The following is a 9,524-nucleotide window of genomic DNA, read 5'->3' as shown; positions in this document are numbered from 1 at the left end:
CAGGAGACTGTTTTGCTAGGAAGGGAATTTTATTTAAATTGACAAAATGAATATCAATATAACTTGATGATGCTCCTGTGTTAATAAGAGCCTCAACTTCTATGTAGTGGCGATCCCACTTCAAAGTAAGAGATAACGTTATATGAGAATGAGTATGTTTAGATAGAGACAGTGTTAAATTCTATCTTACCAGCTTTTGTCTTTTTAAGAAGTGGACAAGATGATACATCATGGTCTGGGGAGGCACAGTACAAGCATAGTCTCAATGCCCGCCTTCTACTTTTCTCGTCAGTGGAGAGAGGACCACGCATAAAACCTATTTCCATAGGTGATTCGGTTTCCTTGGAACTTGATGGAGAGGGGGTGAACCTTTTGTAGGGAGCTGACGTATTAGACCTCTCATGTTTACGCTCACGTAGTCGTCGGTCTATAGTGGTACAGAGATTGCAAAGATCCTCCAGTCTCTGGGGTACACCTGTGCGGGACAACTCATCCTTAATATCTTCACTAAGCCCACTTCTAAATTGGTGTCTCAGTGACGCCTCATTCCATTTTGACTCAATGGCAAATATTTTAAATTGTGAAATATAATCCTCCACAGGATGCCGGCCTTGTTTTAAGGCCCTGAGTGAAGCCTCAGCAGATTCCTGCTTGAAAGGATCGTCATACAGAGAAGAAAGTGCTTTTAGAAAGTCTTGAAAAGAATTCAATAAGGTATTTTGGTTTTCAAATAAACTATCAGCCCAACTGCGAGGCTCTCCCCTTAAATAGGAAATCATGGTTAAAACCTTAAGGCGATCAGTGCTATAGGTTTTAGGCTTGAGTTCAAACAGGAGTAAACAGGCATTTCTAAATTCTTTGAAATTAGACCTATTACCGCTAAATTTATCAGGTAATGACACAATCTTTCAACAATTGATACTCAGTTTGCAATTCTCTAATTGACTGGGTAACATTATCCATACGCTGTGAAAGTGCTGTGACTTGATTAGTGATTTTAGTTAATTCCATAACTGCTTTCAACCTCTACAAATTTAGGCTGGATTAATCTGTTATAACCCTGAACAAAAAGTGTGAGTGTACTTGTTTTTGTGAGGATTTCCTGAAAGCAGGTCTGTAGAATTTATGCAGCTTACTTGAATAGATTAACTTAAGCAAAGTGATAGATGTTACAGATAGCTTAATTACAATATGCAATTGGCAATATTAAACTATCTGTCTTAATGTTTGCCTATAAACTATTTCTCCAGAGTCACTGCAGACTTGGAGGTTATAGCTTTAAGCAGAAGGTAACTATACAAATACAATCAGGTATAAATGAGAGAGATTTCAGTAACAATTCACAAGTTACTAAGCATGAAGCTAATTTGACTTAGCATAAGATAATAAGTTATACAACCTGCTTAGACCTTAGTCAGTTAGAGTCCAGTGCTGCTACAGGTTTCCCAGGAACAGAAGAGTTCAGCGTTTATGAGAATGCTGAACTGCAGGAAACAAGCTTGAGAGTGAGAGGTGAGAGCTGTGGCAGTAGCTGATGATGTCAGTCCTGCACACAGGTGGTTCTGTGTGAAAGGGAGAGAGCTGCAGCACAGGAAGTGGTTGCTCTGTGTAGCAGAAGAATGATTCCCCTATGTCAGATAGCAGATTGGCTGAGAAGCTTTCTCATGCAGGGATGTGAAAACATTAATCCAGCAATGAGAAGTGGGAGGTTATATAGGGAGTAAGGACAAATTGCTTAAAGAGACAGCATAAGCTACACTGTAGAATCTGACACATACTGAGCAACAGATCTTGTACCTTGCTGAATGGACATGAGTCGTTTAGCAGCAGAGGAGGAGCTAGCCAGAACATCAAATACCCTTCGAAAGGAGGCCTCAAATTCAGGGTAATTTGAAATCACAGGTTTATTAGTTTCCCACAAGGGATTAGCCCAGGCAAGAGCTGTGTCAGAGAGTAACGAGATGAGAAATCCCACCTTAGCTCTGTCAGAGGGAAACGCCTGAGGTAACATCTCAAAGTAAATGCCCACCTGGTTCAAAAACCCTCTGCACTGAATAGAATTGCCTCCATATCGCTGAGGAAGAGGTGCAGAACAGGACATGCTCCTGGTAGGCATAGGTGCAGCAGCGGAAAGAGGAGCAGCCATAACTTGCGGGACACTTTGGTCCAAATGTGCAGTGAGAGTCAGCAGGGTTTGCAAGGCTAGTACAAATTGATCCAAGCGGTGATCCTGTTCATCCATCCTGGAAATGATGGCAGGTAAAGGTGGATTATTTACACCATCAGGATTCATGGCCTTTGCGTAATGTCAGGGTGCCAGGAATCAGACTGAGATGAGAAGTGCAAAAATAATCACACCTTTATTCATAGCAAAAAATTATAAAAAGTCCACAAGTCAAATAACAAGCCAGGAGTCAAAACCAGAGCTGGTAGTCAGACGAGCCGAGTCAGGAGCGAAAGCGAATAGACAGATGAGCCGGAATCAGGAACAAGGAAAACAGCAGAGTCAGGAACAAGCCAGGGAATCAGGAACCAGGAAGGATGTCAGGCAGCCAGGAACTCTCACAAACAGGTCTGAGACAACGCAAAGGCAAAGCATACTGAACAGAGGCCCTTTTAATAATAAGTGATGACATCACAATTCTGAGACTGCATCCTGTCTCACATGGATGATGCACACCAGTCTGGCCATAAAAGGAAGTGAAGGAAGATAGAAGATGCCGTCTGGATGAAGACTTCTGCCCGTCTGGAGGACCTCTTCTTCCCGTCTTCGATGAAGACTTCGGCCCGGTTCTTCAAGGGGTTAGTGTTAGGTTTATTAAGGGGGTATTGGGTGGGTTTTAGAGTAGGGTTGGGTGTGTGGGTTTTAATGTTGGGGGGTATTGTACTTTTTTTTTACAGGTAAAAGAGCTGATTACTTTGGGGCAATGCCCCGCAAAAGGTACTTTTAAGGGCAATTTTAATTTAGTGTAGGGTAGGGCTTTTTTTATTTTGGGGGGGCTTTTTTATTTTGTTAGGGGGATTATAGTAGGTGTAATTGTCAGGGTGCCAAGAATCAGACTGAGACGAGAAGTGCAAAAATAATCACACCTTTATTCATAGCAAAAAATAATAAAAAGTCCACTAGTCAAATAACAAGCCAGGAGTCAAAACCAGAGCTGGTAATCAGACGAGCCGAGCCAGGAGCCAAAGCGAATAGACAGACGAGCCAGAATCAGGAACAAGGAAAACAGCAGAGTCAGAAACAAGCCAGGGATCAGGAACCAGGAAGGATGTCAGGCAGCCAGGTAATACACAGGAACTCTCACAAACAGGTCTGAGACAACGCAAAGGCAAAACATACTGAACAGAGGCCCTTTAAATAATAAGTAATGACATCACAATTCTGAGACTGCATCCTGTCTCATATGGATGTTGCACACCAGTCTGTCCATAAAAGGAAGTGTAGGAAATGAGCAGCATCCCCCACAATGCACCATAGTCAGGAAGAGAGGTGAGTAAAATGGCTGCCAGCAGCACATGGCAAACAACAGGGAAAAAACCCTGACAGTAATTACTTTAAAAATCTTGTAATTATTTTATTATTTTCTGTAATTTAGTGGGGGGTTTTTGTACTTTAGATAATTTGTTTTAATTGTATTTAATTGTATTTAGTTTAGTTAATTAATTTCATTATAGTGTAGTGTTAGGTGTAATTGCAACATAGGTAAGGTTTTATTTTACAGGTATATTTGTATTTATTTTAACTAGAAAGTTATTAAATAGTTAATAACTATTAAGTAACTATTCTACCTAGTTTTAAATACAAACTTGCCTGTAAAATAAAAATAAACCCTAAGATAGCTACAATGTAACTATTAGTTATATTGTAGCTATCTTGGGGTTTATTTTATAGGTATTTAGTTTTAAATATGAATAATTTATTTAATGATATGAATATTTAGTTAGATTTATTTAAATTATATTTAAGTTAGGAGGTGTTAGGGTTAGACTTAGGTTTAGTGGTTAATAAATTTAATATAGTGGCGGCGACGTTGGGGGTGGCAGATTAGGAGTTAATAAATGTAGGTAGGTGGTGGCGGTGTAGGGGGGGCAGATTAGGGGTTAATAAATATAATGTAGGTGGCGGTGGTGTAGGGGTCGGAAGATTAGGGGTTAATAAGTATAATGTATGTGGCGGTGGACTCTGGGAGTGGCGGTTTAGGGGTTAATACATTTATTAGAGTTGCGGTGGGGTCCGGGAGCGGCGGTATAGGGGGTAAACAGTATAGTATAGTGTGAATGTTTAGTGACAGGGTACCAATAAAGCTGTAAAAAAGCCGAAGAGCAGCTAGATCGATGACTGTTAGTTAACAACAGTCCGCTGCTCATCGCACCGTACTTGGTGCGCGGCTTTTTGACAGTTTTTTTGGTAACTTTGGAGAGCGTATTCAGGTCCGCGGCAGCGATGTTAGGCGATCTTAGGCGAGCGTATTGGTGCCGTCGAATGCAGATAAGTTGACGGCTTGATAAATAGATGCCAAAGAATTAGAAACCATTTTAATTTGAAGAAACCAGAGTGGTTTTCTAAAACTGTTTTCGATTTGAGAACACCAGGACAACTGATTATGTGCTGACCAACCAAAACTAAGTATATAAATATTTTATGACCTAATTTTTATATATATAAATTTTGATCTTAGCAAGTATTTGTATTTTCCATATTTGATAAAACCCTGAATTCCTGTATTATAAAGTTCTATTGGTTTGTTGATTAATACCATAATTGATTTTAATATTTTTGTAAAAAAAAAAAGTATTTTTAGCTAATTCCCTTTGTTCTGGGGTTATCTGTTGCTCTTCATCCAGCCCAAAACATGTGACATTAGAAGTGAGGTAACTCTCAGTCTCAAGTGGCATAAATTGTGATTGGCGTGTAGGTGCTAAGGAGTTTGTTGCAAGCTCTAATATATCTTGTGTCACTAGTATTTTGTTTACTAAGAAGAATAGGACAGGACAAGTAGATATCTCAGTTCCCTTATGAATATCTATGCTTACAGCAAATAATTTGGGGAAATCAGTAACTCCAGACACTCCTGAAAAAGGGTAACCTTTAGGATTACATGGTGAAGAAGCTATATTTGATTTTTGTATCTACCTTATACATACAGACCAGATGATTCCAAGATGTTGGTTATATTGTAAGAAATAGTTAGGTCTGATGCAGAGAAAAAGTTAGAGACAGAAACAACATTCAACTGAAATACAGTTGCATCTGAAAAATCTTGAAGAAAATGAAGTAATAGATAGAAGTGAACTACTGTATAATATGAAGTGTAAGAAAACAAATTGCACTAGACAAAGAAAAAGGATTGTACCTGCAGACAGGTAATAACAAAGAGAAAATAAAAGTTATCGGTGAGAAGAATTAATTTAATTTTAGACCTGTGACTCAGACATAGAAATGGGACAGGATAGATTATGTGAATGGTCAGACTGTATACAGGCACCCCGAAAATCCGAAAACAGAGTAAGTGAGGGAATACAAATAAAAAGAGATTTAAATGAGATGTCAAAGCAATTTTGTCAGAAATTGAAGGAGTCATGCTTTGAATGGATGTTAATAATTTAAGATGGTTGAGGTGACAGGAATGTAATAACTTTTTCAGTATTACAATTACACCTGAGAGCTAATACCAGTTTGCATTTTCATGAGAAATAAACAGTATACCTTCTAGATGGTTCCTCAAGGCTATGTACACTCAACAACAATATGTAACAGAAGGGTGGCAAGGGAACATTAAATTGAAATGTCTGATGTTTCATTACATAGATGGCCTCATGTTAATAGGAATCAAAGAAGAAATAAAAGCAATATAAAAATAGTTTTGGTAAACCCTGCTCTAAAGATTTACTATCTCTGTATGTATTAATATTTACTATCATATTTACTATCATTACTTTAATAATTCTACACTTTGAATATTTTTATCATCGTGTTCTATTTCTTTGTGGATTTTAATAAACTTTTATTGATTTTAATATATTTGTTAAACAAAGTGTATGTAACCTAAATCCCTTTGGTCTGAGGTTACATCCAGCAAAAAAACTGTTCTGGTATACATCACTATACATCACTAAGTAATTGCAAACGCACTGGGCTAGATTCCAGTGCTAGACTTTGTTCCATAAAATATATTGCCTGTCCTTCTTAAAATAGATTCTAATTATATGTGCTTTCTTTTGGATTAATAAACCTTGTAGAGTATCATCTTTAATATTTCCAGAGCATCTGAATTTTTTATGCATATGAACAAGCAAAAAGATATACATAATTAGTGCTTTTGCAGGTTTCCATAAAATAGAAAATTAACAATCCTATGGTTTCAATGTACAAAGCATCAAATGCTGATATGGGACTTTCTGACTCTCTCCATCACCTCTGCGTTGGCAGAGATAAATCACTTTGAGCCTTTATAACTTTTGTGTACAATATTTTTTTAAATAATTATATTAGATGGTATTATTATAAGTGTAAGAGTACTTTGTAATGTATTTTTGATTTGTTTTGTGCAGAGCATGTGCGTTTTTCAGTCCAAAATCTCCTCAATAATGGAGTTCACCAAGTATTTAAAAAACAAACTGAGAAGTCATACAGGTGTTCTAGTAATATAAAAATAACTAACACTGATAATGTGGTACAAGAAAAAGAATGTGGTAACATCTTTTCAGTCAGTAAAGATTCATTTTGGAATCTAAAGACACCTCTTTTGAAAACACAAAAGTGTGCTACGTGAACACGCTGGGAAGAAAGCTAAAGGTTAGCAAAATATGGTAATTTGTAACAAAGTAAATATAGCCTAATATTCATTTCTAACATACATTCATTTTGTCATTAAAGGGACAGTCAAGTCCAAAAAAACTTTCATGATTCAAATAGGGCATGTAATTTTAAACAACTTTCCAATTTACTTTTAGCACCAATTTTGCTTTGGTTCTTGGTATTCTTAGTTGAAAGCTAAACCTAGGAGGTTCATATGCTAATTTCTTAGACCTTGAAGACCGCCTCTAATCTGACAGTTTTTAGATACAAGGTAATCACAAAGGTAAAACTGAGATAAGGAGGCCTATTTATCAAGCCATCAACCGCAAATAAGCTGGAATTCCACGGCGTAATTGTGGAGAGCTTGATTCAACCTATTTATCAAAGCCTACAGTCCGGCAAAAGTTGAAATTTGTGACGTAACATACGATCCGCCGGTCTCAACCCAACACAGATCGATGTTTACGTCATTACAGATGTTCTGAATACAAATTTGGCACTATCTGACACCTTTTGCCATTTATCAAACTCCTTATTACGCTCGCCACTATTCCGGCAAGGCGTACCTGGTTTTCAATCCGCCACCCTGAAGGCCGCGGATGCCATAGGAATCAATGGGAGTCTGAAAGCAGCGAAAGCTTATGTTCGATGTTGCCAGATATCCCATTGATTTCTATGGTAGAAAACCAGTAACGTTTACACCTAACACCCTAACATAAGACCAGAGTCTAAACACCCCTAATCTGCCGCCCTGACATTGCCGCAAAAATAAAATTTATTAAGCCCTATCCCGCCGCTCCCTGACTCCACCGAAACTAAATAAAATTTATTAACCCCTATCCTGCCGCTCCCCGACCCCACCTCAACTGTAATAAAATTATTAACCCCTAAACCTCTGGCCTCCCACATCACTACCATTAACTCAACCTTTTAACCCCTAAACCACCAGTCCCCCACATTGCCATAAACTAAATTAAGCTATTAACCCCTAAATCTAACAACCCGCTAACTTTACATTAAAATTACAACATCCCTATCTTATAATAAATTAAAACTTACCTGTAGAATTAAAATAAACTATATTAAATTATTAAATAACCTACCCTAACTATTATACTAAAATGACATTAAACTATATTAAACTATTAATTAACCTACCCTAACTATTATACTAAAATTACATTAAACTACCAATTATATTAATTATATTACTTATTTAAAAACCTAATCCTACTCAAATTATTTAAATCTACAATTAAAAATGACTAAATTGGGGGGCGTGACCAAGCCACTGAAATGTGAAGACGTAGAATTGTGTAGCTCCGAATCTAATCTGCAGGAATAGTCAACTTTTGTATTAATATCCTAAGCTTTTTACATAAATAGCACCTAAACTACATAAAGAAGCAACCCGGAGCCTGGATATGCCAAAATAATCGTGATTAACTTTATTAGCTTAGATTCGGAGCGTTGTGGCCTTTATCACAACAACTTCTACCCCCCTCTTCCGGTGTGTGGGCAGCTTGGGAGAGTATACTTTTGTCCTGATATCATTAAAGGGTTCAAAACCACACAGCATTCAGCTTTCCATGGAGGAAGATCTAACCCCACAGATATGGGCACTATTGAACGGCCTAGATCACCGCATGAACAGCTATTTCGGTGACCTCACTGATATCTTCAGAATGACCGGAGATAGGGAGAATGACGATCCGGCTAAGATGGCGGACACAGAAGAAATCTATTCGTTACGAGATGTGAGGCACGGAGATGTGAGCGGTACCTACATACCCAAGTCAGGCCCTGAGAGTCGGTCTGGGGGTGCACAAGAACAACCGAACCTTTGTTCCTTACCACAGAGTACTAATATCACCTGCGCCTTTGCTTAACCACCTCACACCTACCAATCTTACTAGCCCCTTGCCGGAGCACCCTGCTACCGCGCCCCAGGAGGGTAAGATTGAGCACCGACTATGCAGGAAGACCTCAGTTGAGGTAAAGAGAACCACCGCAATAGCACCTGGTAGTATCGGAGACCGGAGAGACAATCAGTTCCGCACACACTTCACGGACATCAGGAAACATGTCCCCCGCAGCTCATATACAAGGCTGAGATCACTCTCTATGGTAAATGGTTCAGATTTCTCTTCTGGCTACACCACGGTCCGGATGGATTGCCACCTCTTCCCTTCGCTGGATTGCCTCACCCTCCAAAGAAAGGTTTGGGATAGCGGGAATATTCTTTATGACATCTCCAGTATACTACATCCCATTACCCGCCTGGAGAACTTCTGACATTAACTTGCTACTCTGTTTCTCCCCCACAAGACATAGGGGGTTAAGATGTGCCCTCCATTACCTTATTTTAGTTTGAATGAACGTTTACTAATCTATATGCCCCTATTTCGTCAAGTTAGCTCCTGGGCTATTTAGTCCAAACAGGTTATTATTGTAAACTGTGTGGTTGTTTCTTTTTCTTTTTTGTTCTTTTTCTCCTCAACTGTTTATATACTTATGCTCATGTCTACCATCAAATCTCTCCCTGTTTGCTTAAGTGTGAGCATGCCCTCTATTGGGCATATAAAGATGTATATTCAGACACCTAATATGCACCTATTTAGATATACCAGGCTTGTTTGTATACAGATTACCTGTCCTTAATACCAACTAGCCCCCACTCAATTAGTTCAGCTAGCTATGCATTTGCTTTAGACCCTTAGTG

The sequence above is a fragment of the Bombina bombina genome, chromosome 3, assembly GCF_027579735.1.
Source record: "Bombina bombina isolate aBomBom1 chromosome 3, aBomBom1.pri, whole genome shotgun sequence".
Classification (NCBI taxonomy): Eukaryota; Metazoa; Chordata; class Amphibia; order Anura; family Bombinatoridae; genus Bombina; species Bombina bombina.
The sequence above is the reverse complement of the archived record's forward strand: the minus strand, read 5'-3'. Positions refer to the sequence as shown.